The sequence below is a fragment of the Rhinolophus sinicus genome, chromosome 13, assembly GCF_057876585.1.
Source record: "Rhinolophus sinicus isolate RSI-liver-muscle chromosome 13, RSI-T2T, whole genome shotgun sequence".
In the NCBI taxonomy this organism is placed as follows: domain Eukaryota; kingdom Metazoa; phylum Chordata; class Mammalia; order Chiroptera; family Rhinolophidae; genus Rhinolophus; species Rhinolophus sinicus.
The window spans coordinates 25,669,319-25,681,108 of NC_142513.1; the positions used below are offsets into that span (position 1 = coordinate 25,669,319).

Sequence of the window (11,790 nt, forward strand, 5' to 3'; positions counted from 1 at the left end):
GATCCTAAAATAATAGAACTTTTCAGAATTGAGACAGAACATGAGCAAAGATGTCAAACCATATATACATATATTATTTTTTTTTTTTTTAAGATTTTATTGGGAAAGGGGAACAGGACTTTATTGGGGAACAGTGTGTACTTCCAGGATTTTTTTCCAAGTCAAGTTGTTGTCCTTTCAATCTTAGTTGTGGAGGGCGCAGCTCAGCTCCAGGTCCAGTTGCCGTTGTTAGTTGCCGTTGTTAGTTGCAGGGGGCAGAGCCCACCATCCCTTGTAGGAGTCGAGGAGTCGAGCTGGCAACCTTGTGGTTGAGAGCCTACTGGCCCATGTGGGAATCGAACCGGCAGCCTTCCTAGTTAGGAGCACGGAGCTCCGATTGCCTGAGACACCGGACCATCTATATTTAGCGGCAATGCTTGAAATGTGAAATCTTGAATATGAAATTAACTCTGGTTAATAAATTAATTTATTTCCTAGCTGAATGGTGTTACTCTTAGTAAAATTTTGGTAATGTGTTTTACTTTTGTTCTGGAATAAACAAGCATTTTTTTTTTTTAATGAAAAAAGCTTGGCTGAAGGACAAGGACAGAAAATGCAAAATAACAGTGGTTTAAATAAAATAGAAGTATATCTCCCTCTCTCTCAGATAAGTATTAGCATCTAAGGCTGATATGGCAATGGCACAATCCTCATAAGGGTCTACCCTTCTTATTTTTTTGCTCTACCATCTTCAATGGACTGCTTTTACTTATGGTCCGAGAAGCGTGCTTGAGCTCTATTATATCTGCATTCCAGAAAGTGGGATGGAGGAAGAAACACAGTAGATCATGCCCCCATCTTTTAAGGATAACTCCTTAAACTGCACACCTCATTTCTGCTTATAGCACACTAGCCAGAAGTTAGTCCCATGACCTTATGTCTTTATTCCAATAAATGATGTGCCCAGGTAAATATTGGGGGGTTATTATAAAGGAATGAGGAGAGATTAAGCCTTGCCCTTACATGGTGCAACCATAACCTTAATTCTATCATTCATTCCTTGGACTTGCAGGTATCCCAGCCCTAGGCCCTTGCCTACCTCGACAGCATCTCTGCAGAGCCCCCTATCTCCTCCAGAGGGCGCCAGAGCCCCGGCTCCCTCGCTTTTGTCATTGCATACCCAATTGCAAAATCTTCAGTGTGGGCAACTGAGTCCATAGTAGCCCAAGGGAGATCTTCCGGACCCTGCTTTGGTCAGCCTGTGGGCAGGTGGGAGTAATGAAGCACAGTGGTTAAGAGCCTGGGCCCTGCATAGAGCTGAGTTCAAATCCAGACATTCACCAGCTGTGTGATCATGAGGAAGTCACTCAACCACTCTGAACCTGAAGCCTTCCAGACAGCTTGTGGGAAGAGCTTCCCACAGAGCCTGGAATGTCAGAAGAGCTCTGTGAGTGCAGAGTGACAGTGGCTGAAAGTGTGCTTCCCATCCCCAGCCCAAGGTACCATCTAGTCCCACAGCCACACCCGGATTTTCACTCATTCAGTCACCCCACACAGCCTGTGGTCTGTCCCTCTGGTTCTCCTCCATTGCTTGCACTCACCCACTTCTGTTCCCTGAGTCTGAGAGTTCTGGGATTCTCAGGGAGACCGAAGAGCCACCCTTCCCAACCCAGCCGTCAGGTCTGTGGGATAACCCACTGAGGCCAACAGTCCCACAGAAACCTCACAAGAAAATAAAAAGGCCCAAGTTGTGGACCCTCCCTTTCTCCTTCCTGTGTGGGGTCTAGGTGTCCAGTGTAAACACTTTACACCCCAAGAAGCCCCGTCTGTGCAGCATTAGTTGGAGTTAGAAACACTTAAACCACTACACCAACTTCCATTTCAAGATGGTGGGCTGAGATTGTGTGTCTACCACCTCTAGCCCCTCAAATGCCACCAAAAGCACAGAAAGGTAAGGGAAAAGGAAATAAACCCATAGGAGGGCTGGGAACAGGATGGCTGGGGGAACATCAACGGTACGGGGATATTGATCTACTTCTAGAAGACAGAAAAAAGGTGGGTTGCAATGAGAGACAAATGGGGGCAGAGGAAATCATAGTTGAAGCATGCCTGAGAGAAAGCTGCCTCACAGGCCGGAGCAGCTATGGACAGCAAGAGCGAACTCTCTGTGGGACACAACACACCTCAAAATGATGGCAGCAGGCATATGGACCTCTCCACGCTCCACTGCTAAGGATCCAGTGCCAACCAGCCCTTCCCTTCATTCATAAAGATGAATTGATCACCAGGTCTCACCAGATAGCTGAGAAAAAACAAGAAAAGGAGACAGATTAAGGGGAAAAAAAAAACAGCAAATAGTTATTGCGTGCTTACTGTGGGCCTTGCAGTGTTCTAAGCGTTTTACATTTATTAACTCTTTTAATGACCCTCTGCCCTAGGTGCTTTTGTTATCTCCACTTTACAGGAATCCACATCACAGAAAGGTAACATAACTTGTCTGAGGTTTGCACAGCTAGTGAGGGGCAGAGAGATGGAATCTGAACCGAGGCTGTCTGTTTCCTGCATTTTACTCTGAACTACTCGGTTATACTGCCTCTTCAATAAACTAAACAAAAGGTGAACAAACTGACCCCAGAGGAAACAGATAATTGAAAGAACGGAAGAGAACTTATAAAAAGAAAAAGTCTAATATTATTACATTCATAGAACAAAAAGAGACAGCTATGAAAATAAAGCAAGAAGTAATTGTTGGAAATTTAAAATAGAATCACTGTAATAAAAAGAAATTCAATAGAAAGGAGTAGGAACATCTGTGGTTTGGGTGTCCAAATGAATTCACTCTTCTTGTGGTAAAACATGCTCTGATTCCCTGCTGTATTCTCAAACCCTATGAACTGGGTGAAATTAACACCCCTCCCCCCTATTTGTTATGTAAGTGGAGCTTGTTGCTGCTGGCAGTCCACCATGAATAGCCAGGCAGTGAAGACAACACTGAGGGCAAAGCAAAGCTATATAATGACCCTGGGTCCTTGATGACATCAGTAGAGTCCCTGGATCAAGCTTTACCTGAAGCTAAAGGGGTGAGTGCTTCTCTCAAAATCCACTGATCAATCCCATCGAAGGATTCCAGTTATCTGTGCCTCCGTTGTGTCTCCATCCCTCAGATGAGTCACAATAGAGGTAAACTGCCAGATGTTGGGTATAAGCCCACCCCTGAAGCCACTGCAATTGGAAAAAACCCAAGTCACACAGTTGGACTAAGGGAGCAGCAGTTCACTAAAAGAAAAGTGAGGGAAAAGGAATGCTGGATAAATACAACAGCTACCACATCTCACAACACATACAAAGGACCCAGACGTGGGAAAGTGTGCATGGCAAGTCGATTTTGTGGTCACATAATGGAGATGACATCTGTTTCTTCTCTCAGAAAGAAAAAAGAAAAGCAATTAGAAAACCAGAAACAACAAAATCTGTTCCAGGGACTAAATATGAAACAAACACATGTGAAGCATGATTTTAAGCAATGAGTGGACTGTCAGAAAAAAAGACTCTCCTTGACCTTAGTATTTGAGACAGCAAATATTCTCCTTTGTGTAGCAGAGGGTGGAGAAGATGGCATTACACTTCCTTCTCAGTGGAGCTATCTCATGACTTGGTTCTACAGTAAATAACGCTTATACAATCATAAGATTGGTTCGTTTTCAGAATCAAACTAAAGCTAAAGAATGGAAGACTTAATCCAATTACAGAACAGAATGCAAATGTTACCAACTTTGACCATGGGAATGTAAAGATAAAACTAATAGAAATTAGAAGGACATGGAGAAGGAAGGTGGTAGGTGGCATAGAGAGACTAATTGTTCATCCATAGTGGTGGGGCTCAGGAAATTCTGTCTTGATGGAAAAGGAACTAAGTTTTAAATATAGATTGTTTAACACAAAAGAAAAAAACAAAAAAGAAAGGTAAATATAGATTGTTTAGAACTATAAATAACACCAATTAAGACTGCAATAATGATATAGCTCACACAACTGAACAAGAAGGCATGGGGGAAGCTGAGAGATAGTGTGGTTTAAATTCTCGCTTTAATGATGAGGTATCAATTAGACGCTCTCTTGAGTTACTAAACTGAGAACCAGAAGTAAAGCATATTATTAAAACTATGATGTTAAAACTCCGGAATAACTGAAACTGGAAAAAGTTCTGAAGAGTGGAACTGGATGTAGGGGATTTTGCTTTCATTTTGCCCCATTCTGTAATGGTTGAATTTTTTTACCAACACATATTATACGGTATCAATACTCCCCCACCCACCCACCAAGCTCTACCTCCTACATGTACATGGAAGGTTGACTCTCCCTTCCCACCTCTTTCTAGTTTGTTTTCCTGTACTGAAGAGACTAGAAAACTAAAATTACATTTCCCAGACTCCCTTCCAGCTACCTTAGTGTCACCACAACATTCAGCCATAATTAATTTCCCACTTCACTAAACTGGTCAAATAATAGTCTCCCAAAAATCTGGAACTGGAACTAGAGACACTAGTTTATGGCATCTGCTTATACAGGGCAAATAAATTCAGGAGCTGTGGAATGATCACACACATGGAAAAGAGAAAATAAATAAAAGGCAATCTGTTAAGAGAATGAAAAAGAACCACAGACTGGGAAAAAATGTTTGCAAAACACATATCTGATAAAGGACTTACATCCAAAATATACAAAGAACTCTTACACTTCAACAATAAGAAAACAAACAACCCAATTAAAAATATGGGCCAGAGACCTTAACAGACACCTCATGAAAGAAGATATACAGATGACAAATAAGTATATGAAAAGATGTTCCACATCACATGTCACTGAAGAAAGGCAACTTAAACAACAATGTGATACCACTACACACCTATTAAAATGGCCAAAATGCAGAACACTGTCAACACCAAATGCTGACGAGGATGTGGAGCAAGGAACTCTCATTCTTTGCTAGTAGGGATGCCAAGTGGCTCAGCCACTTTGGAAGCCAGTTTAGAGGTTTCTTACAAAGCTAAACAGTCTTACCATACAATCCAGCAATCACGCTCCTCGATATCTACCCAATTGAGTTGAAAATTTATGTCTACACAAAACCCTGTACACAAATGTTTATAGCAGCTTTGTCTATAATTGCCAAAAACTGGAAGCAACTGAGATGTCCTTTTGTAAGTGAATGGATAAATAAACTATGTTAATACATACAATGGAATATAAATTCAGCAATAAAAAAGAAATGAGCTGTCAAGATATGCAAAGACATGGAGGAAACTTAATGCATATTATTAAGTGAAAGAAGACACTCTGAAAAGGCGACAAACTGTATTATTCCTGCTATTTGACATTCTGGAAAAAAACAAAACTTTACAGGCGGTAAAACGATCAGTAGTTGCCAAGTATTTGGGGAGGGATGAATAGGTGGAACACAGGGGATTTTCAGGGCGGTGAAATCGTATGATATCGTAATGGTGAATACATACTATGTATTTATCAAAACCCATAGATGTACAACACAAAGAGTGAACCTTAAGGTAAACTATGGACTTTAGCTAATAATGTATCAATATTGGTTCACTAATTGTATTAGGTTGGTGCAAGTTATTGCAGTTTAAAACGTTAAAAATAATCGCAAAAACTGCAATTATTTTTGCACCAACCTAATAACTACATTAATATGCCACATTAATCCGAGATGTTAATAATAGGGAAACTGTGTGTGAGGGAGAAGATAGATGGGAACTCTCTGTACTACTTGCTCAACATTTTTGTAATTCTAAAACTGTTTTAAAAATAAAGTCTATTATTATTTTTTTTTTTTAAAGGCAATCTGCAGCAAAAGAGGAATTTAGCAGATATGCAGAGAGCAGCAGAGAGGAGAGTTCACATAACAACAGAGGAAGGAAAGTGGCCAGGGCGACAGCTCCCCGGTTGCTGACGTATTTCTAGTTTCTTCTTCCATGCCCTTGTGAAGCCCCAATGCATGCCTCTGCCCCCCGATTCTGTAACATACCAGCCCCTTGTGCCCTTAACATAAGCTTCTATCTTTTTCTACTCTAAGATATTTTTGTTACTTGTGTAACACTTCTAAAGCCATCATTCAAGTAGACCAGTCTCAGGTGATGTGATGACAGAAGAGGTTGAGACTAGCAACCAAAAAGTAATTTCAGCACATTTCAAGTTCTATGTGTTTTCTTGAATACCATGAAAGGGATACTTGCAACATTTTATAAAACCCCCTTCTTCTCTCTCTGATCCACTTTGCCACACACCATAGCTGCTCATATAATTCTCTCGTTAAAAATACCTTAAGAGGGCGGCCGATGGCTCAGTTGGTTAGAGCGTGAGCTCTGAACAACAGGGTTGCCAGTTGGATTCCCACATGGGCCAGTGAGCTGTGCCCTCCACGACTAGATTGAAGACAATGAGCTGCTACCGAGCTTCTGGAGGGGCAGCCGGCTGGTTCAGTAGGCTAGAGGATGAACTCTCAATAACAAAGTTGCTGGTTCAAGTCACACATGGGATGGTGGGCTGCGCCCCCTGCAATTAAAGATTGAAAACAGATGAGTTGCGCCCTCCACAACTAGACTGAAGGACAACGACTTGGAGCTGATGGGCCCTGGAGAAACACACTATTCCCCAACATCCCCCAATTTAAAACAACAACAACAAAAACACCTCAAAACAATTTTCCCCAAGTCTCTACATCTCTTGTCTTTCCCCAGACTCCCTCCATCCTGATTCTGTATCATAAAAGCCAAGTCATAAAAGCCAAGAAGCCTTCTGGGGAGACAGAATCCTCCTGAGATGAAAGGGGTGGATGAAACTGAGTGGGAAAGCTAGAATCATCTTTCATGGGCAAGGGGGTGGGGTGGCAGCCCTCTTCCCTTCTCTTTCACACTGCACACTCTGCCTGGGTGACCTCATCCGCTCCGGTGGCTTCAGTTACCATCTCCATAAGGATGACTGCCAAATTTCTACCCACAACCCAAAACTCTGCTCCGAGCTCCAGATCCATATACCAACTGCCTACTCAACATTTCTCCTTGGGGTCGAATCAGATAGGATTACATTCTGCTATGAGTAACAGAGACCGAAAATACGGTGTCCTAAATAAGAGTTTCTTTTTTTCGTATGAGTATTTAAAAATCTGGAGGTACACAGACCTGGACTGGCATGGGGACATTGCTCAAGTGCCAGTCTCCTTGCAGGTCACTGTTCTGCTATCACTAGGCTGTGTCTCTCGACCTTATGGTCCATGGTGGTTAGAATTGCACTCATCCCATTCACATTCCAGGCAGCAGGGTAGCGAAAGGCAGGATGAGAAATAAGAGATAATGGGCAACCAACAGCAATGTTTAAAAGCTGGAAGATACCACATACATTTCTGCTTACATCTCGTTAGCCAGAACTTAGTCACATGGTCACGCCTAGCAGCAAGAAAGCCTGGGAAATCTATTTTGTATGCTGGGTGGCCATGTGCATGGCTAACAAGAGAAGATTTAATTATCAAGAAAAAGAGAATAGATAGTGGGGGAGGGGGTAGCCAGCATTGTCTACACAGCAGCCCCAGAATCTCCAATTTGACATGGATAAAATGGAAGTATCACTTCCTCCCAATATTTCCTTTTCCCTCAGTCTTGGTACCCCCACACCCTAGTGGAGGGGCAATTCTGTGGGGCAGAGGCTGGCAAGGGGAGGTATCACCCAAGCTAAGTGGTGAGAAGAGAGAGAACTGTGTGATGAAGCTGAACTCTAGGTGGCCTGGAATAGAGATCAAAGACCCAAAACAGAAAGTGCCCAGTTGGAGCAAGTGGGGTTGGGGGCTGCTGAGCAAAGGGCCAAGGTGCCTGCTGAGGTAGAACACAAGGATAGGTCTGTACTTGAAAGCACCAGGGACAAACACACCCAGCCCCTCATCCAGCTGGTGGCTGAGGCTTTCAGTTTCATTCTTACTCCTGCCCATTCCACCCTCCTTGCCTTTGTCTACACTGTTTCCTTCTCCTGGAATGCCCTTCCTGCTTCTCCATGTGGATAACTCTCTCAGTCATCCTTCAGGGCTCAGATCAGGGGTCACCTCCTCCAAGAAGGCTTCCAGTGTCCCTGCTGGGAATTCTAATAACATCACACTGGAAAGGGGGTTGTAAAGTGGGGCAGTGTTGATGCAGAGTTCCAGGAGATGGGGCCGATTCTGGTGCTTTGGGTGTCATGTGGGGTAGGGTATTGGGGAGGCTCAGCAGGAATGTGGGACCCCAGGGCTTTCTTTTTATGATGGAGGAGGTGCCAGTGGCCCTTGCAACAGTGGAGGTAGGGCACAATGAAGGCTGAGCCGTGAACTTCTGGTCACAGGCTGGGCCTTCCATATTCCCATCTCCAACGAGGAAAATGATGCGGACTGAGGCCGTGAGCCACAGAGAGGAAGTCCAGCGGGGTGGGAACAGGCTGAGTAATTCCTGGAAGGAAGCTCACACCTCAGGAATCTGGTAGAGGAATACTCCAGAAGCCTCTGTCCCAGGATCCCCCACCTCCTGCCCCAGGGAAGGGGCAGGCAGAGCTGGGCAGTCATCCAGGGAGGCTGCTTCTGGGTATCCAGGTACTACCCTCCCTTCACCAGCCTCCTGCAACATGTGGCACAGGCAAGGGCACAGACTCTGGGACAGCCCACTGGGTCTGAATTGGGTAGGGCCCTGTTGTCTCTAAGCCTCAGCTTTCCCTTATATAGAATGAGGATGGAGAGTCCTCCACCCACCCCGGGAGAAGTAACCAGGTAAGGAACCCAGCTAGGCACCAGCACACCATGAGGCACAGTCAACAGGGTCTACTGGTGACAAAAGCCTCAGCCCACCCTCCACTCCCTCCCGAGGTAAGCTGTGAAGGCATCTGGCCTCCCCCTGCTACACACATATGCGTGTGTGTGTGTGTGTGTGTGTCCCAAGTTCTGGGGAGGAGCAAGCAGCCAGGTGTGGGCAGCGGGGCAGGGAGACTAAGAAGTTCTCTCCACAGCCCCTCAGCATCCATAGGCTTAGGTGGGGGAATGACATGTCCTAAAGACAAACATCACCCTCTGCCTTAAAACTGCCTACTGGTCTGCCATGTCAGGCCAGGAGGTGGGCACGGGGAAAGGGACACACCCTTCCTGCCTTCTGAATCCAGAGTCTTCCTAAAAGCCCTACCTGGTGGTGATCAGGGCTGGGGGCTCTCTAAGCAGACATAGCGCCCACAATAGGGTCCAAAGGGCCAGTTTCTCCCCAAGGGCCCAAGGGAAGGAAGGATATTATTGCCTCTGAGCAGGTGGGGGCTAGGGACTCACCCAAGTAGAAGAAAGTGTCAGAAGCATAGAAGGCAGATATGAGGGGCAAGAGATGGGATTGGAGGTTAGGGCTGGGAAGGGCAGCTTGGGACGTCAGGCAGGGGCAGTCCACACCTTGGATCTTCTCCTGTAGGTCATGGGGAGCCACGGAGAGTATAGGAGCGATGAAGTGGTGGGACCAGATTTACGCTTTTGAAAGTCTCCTCCAGTTGCACCATAGAGATGGATTTGGAGGGGCAGGGCTGGCAGTGAGTGCATCTATGGAAGAAATCCTGAGCAAAGGCCAGAGGAGGGAAGCCTCGCCTAGAGAGAGGCTGTTCCTAGAGGACACACTCAGAGGCTGATCCTTCCTTCTGCTTCCCCAACCAGGAGAAGCAGGCAGCCTGTGAGGTCAGTGGGTGGGCTTACAATGGTGCTAGAGGATAGAGGGGGGAGGTGCAAGGGCACAGAGAGGACAGTAAAGGGGGGGAGGCTCTGCAGGACACTTGTCCATGTCTACCTGGGCCCAAACTTTCTGATGGCAATTGAATCGAACAACCTCTAACATGGAACAGGACTCATGTGGATTATTTTCTGTGATTCTCTGTGTCAGACTGGAAGCTGCCCAAGGGTGGGGCCTGTGACTCCAGTGTCAGACTGAGCCGAGGGAGCCTGAAATGGAGGGTGGGCAAAGGCCGAAGACTACCAAGCAGGAGGATACCCAGGGATGGGGATCCCCACCCACAAGTCTTCACTCCTGCTCAGAGCCTGCTACCAGCCCCTCAGAGATGAGCCAATCTGTGGAGCTGGGATGGGGATGGAGGAAACTGGGAATGAAAGGAAAAAAGAAAAACAAGAGGCAGGTTGTGTCCAGACCCTTCGCCCCTTCCCCATACAGCCACACTTCAGTCCTCCCAGGCTTTGCTCAGCCTCTGAAATGAGAGGAAGGCCTGCCAGCCTCCATCACACACCTGTCACACACTCACAGACAAATACAAACACACACACACAAAGATACAAGACACAGTGACACATATAAATAATATACACAGATAAAGTCACACAGATATCCCAAGAGACACAGACATACATATACACATAGTTATAGACACACTCATTCACACAGACACACCTACCCATAAGCACAGACACCTGAACAGATACACACACTCATACGGACACACACTTGGAGCAGCCAGTTCCCCTCCTGCTGCTGATTGGATATTAGCGACACTCAAAATTACCTGATAGAGCACACCCCTACCCCCTGACCATTTTGCAGGGGGCCCTCTGGGGGCAGTGGCCCTGACAATAAGGGCAAGAAGCTTTGAAGAGGTGACCCTTTAGCTGGGGAGCCTTTTAGGTGGGCAGAGGAGACATACAACTCCAGGGCAGAAAATGGCCCCTGCAAAGGTTTGGCGTGGGGAGCAGCTATGATGTTCAAAGAACTATGGGGACCTTGTCTGGGGAGGAGGTTGGGGAGCAGATGGGAGGCCAGCTCCCCTAGCACAGAGAGACAGGTTGATAAGCAACTTTTGGCTCCCATCCCACTGGTGTCCAGCTTGAGCCTCTGTGGGGGCACGCTGGGCAGAGAAAAAGGGTCCCCACTTCAGGCCATGCCAGAACCAGGAGGTGGGGGGGCACTCTAAGTCAGCTGCCTTACAGGGGCCTGGCAGAAGGGGGTCTCCACCCTGCAAACCCCCTGTTTGAAGGCCACGTCCCAGCATCCCTAAGAGGACCTGGGTTAGGACAGGAATAAGGCTGTGAGACCTCACAGGAAAGGGGCTGCGTGCTCCTCGCCAAGGCAGGATGAGTTCGGAGTGACTCCCTTGCCAGGAGTGGGTCTCCAGCTCGTGAGAACTCTTCCCTCGCTGCCCCAAACTTCCACAAGGACAGAGCTAGGCCCCAGACCCGAGGGCCTGCCTTCACCCTCAATTAGGCCTCCTCTCTGACTCTTGGAGACCAGGCTAGGGATCACAGGGGTGTGATCTGGGTCAAGGGCCTGGAGGGGTCTGGGACAGGGTGCTGTGAGACGTCTGGGGCAGGCCCTCCCGCCCCGGCAGCTAGGCTCTCACAGACAGGCTGGTTTAGGCAGAGCCCCGAGGTGGGTCTGTTGGGCCGGCAGGGGAGCCCCTCCACAGCTGAGCCGCAGGAGGCCAACGAGGGGTCTGGAATTCCTCTTCCCCTCCCTCCACCTCCCCTCCTCACCCTTCTCCCTCCCTCCCCAGCCACCCTTTCCACCCCCCCACCCCCCCACCCCGCCCCCCGGCCTGCTCCGGAGCGGGGAGGCGCAGTAGGGGCTGCCCGGCCGCCAGGCAAAGGAGGGGCGCAGGGAGGGGCCCTGGACGCTGGGCCAAGCTGGGCCCCTCGGTGGAGGCCCCGCGCAGGCAGGCCCCGCCCCGGCCTCGCACATCTGGGCTGGGAGCGCGGGCCCACCCGGTGGCGCAGCCGGCGCGGCCATCCGGCCTGGGGGAGGGGGCGGCGGGCGGGGT

At 47.6% G+C, this 11,790-nt stretch overlaps 1 long non-coding RNA gene across 1 annotated transcript; it reads right to left on the bottom strand.

Annotated features, from left to right (window-relative positions):
• Positions 1 to 71: 71 nt before the first annotated feature.
• Positions 72 to 6,996, bottom strand: LOC141568190 (uncharacterized). The gene is made up of 3 exons (XR_012491234.2): positions 6,688 to 6,996; positions 6,317 to 6,549; positions 72 to 2,281 (listed from the first exon to the last, which is right to left on the bottom strand). It is a non-coding gene; the product is annotated as an uncharacterized LOC141568190 (long non-coding RNA).
• Positions 6,997 to 11,790: the final 4,794 nt, after the last annotated feature.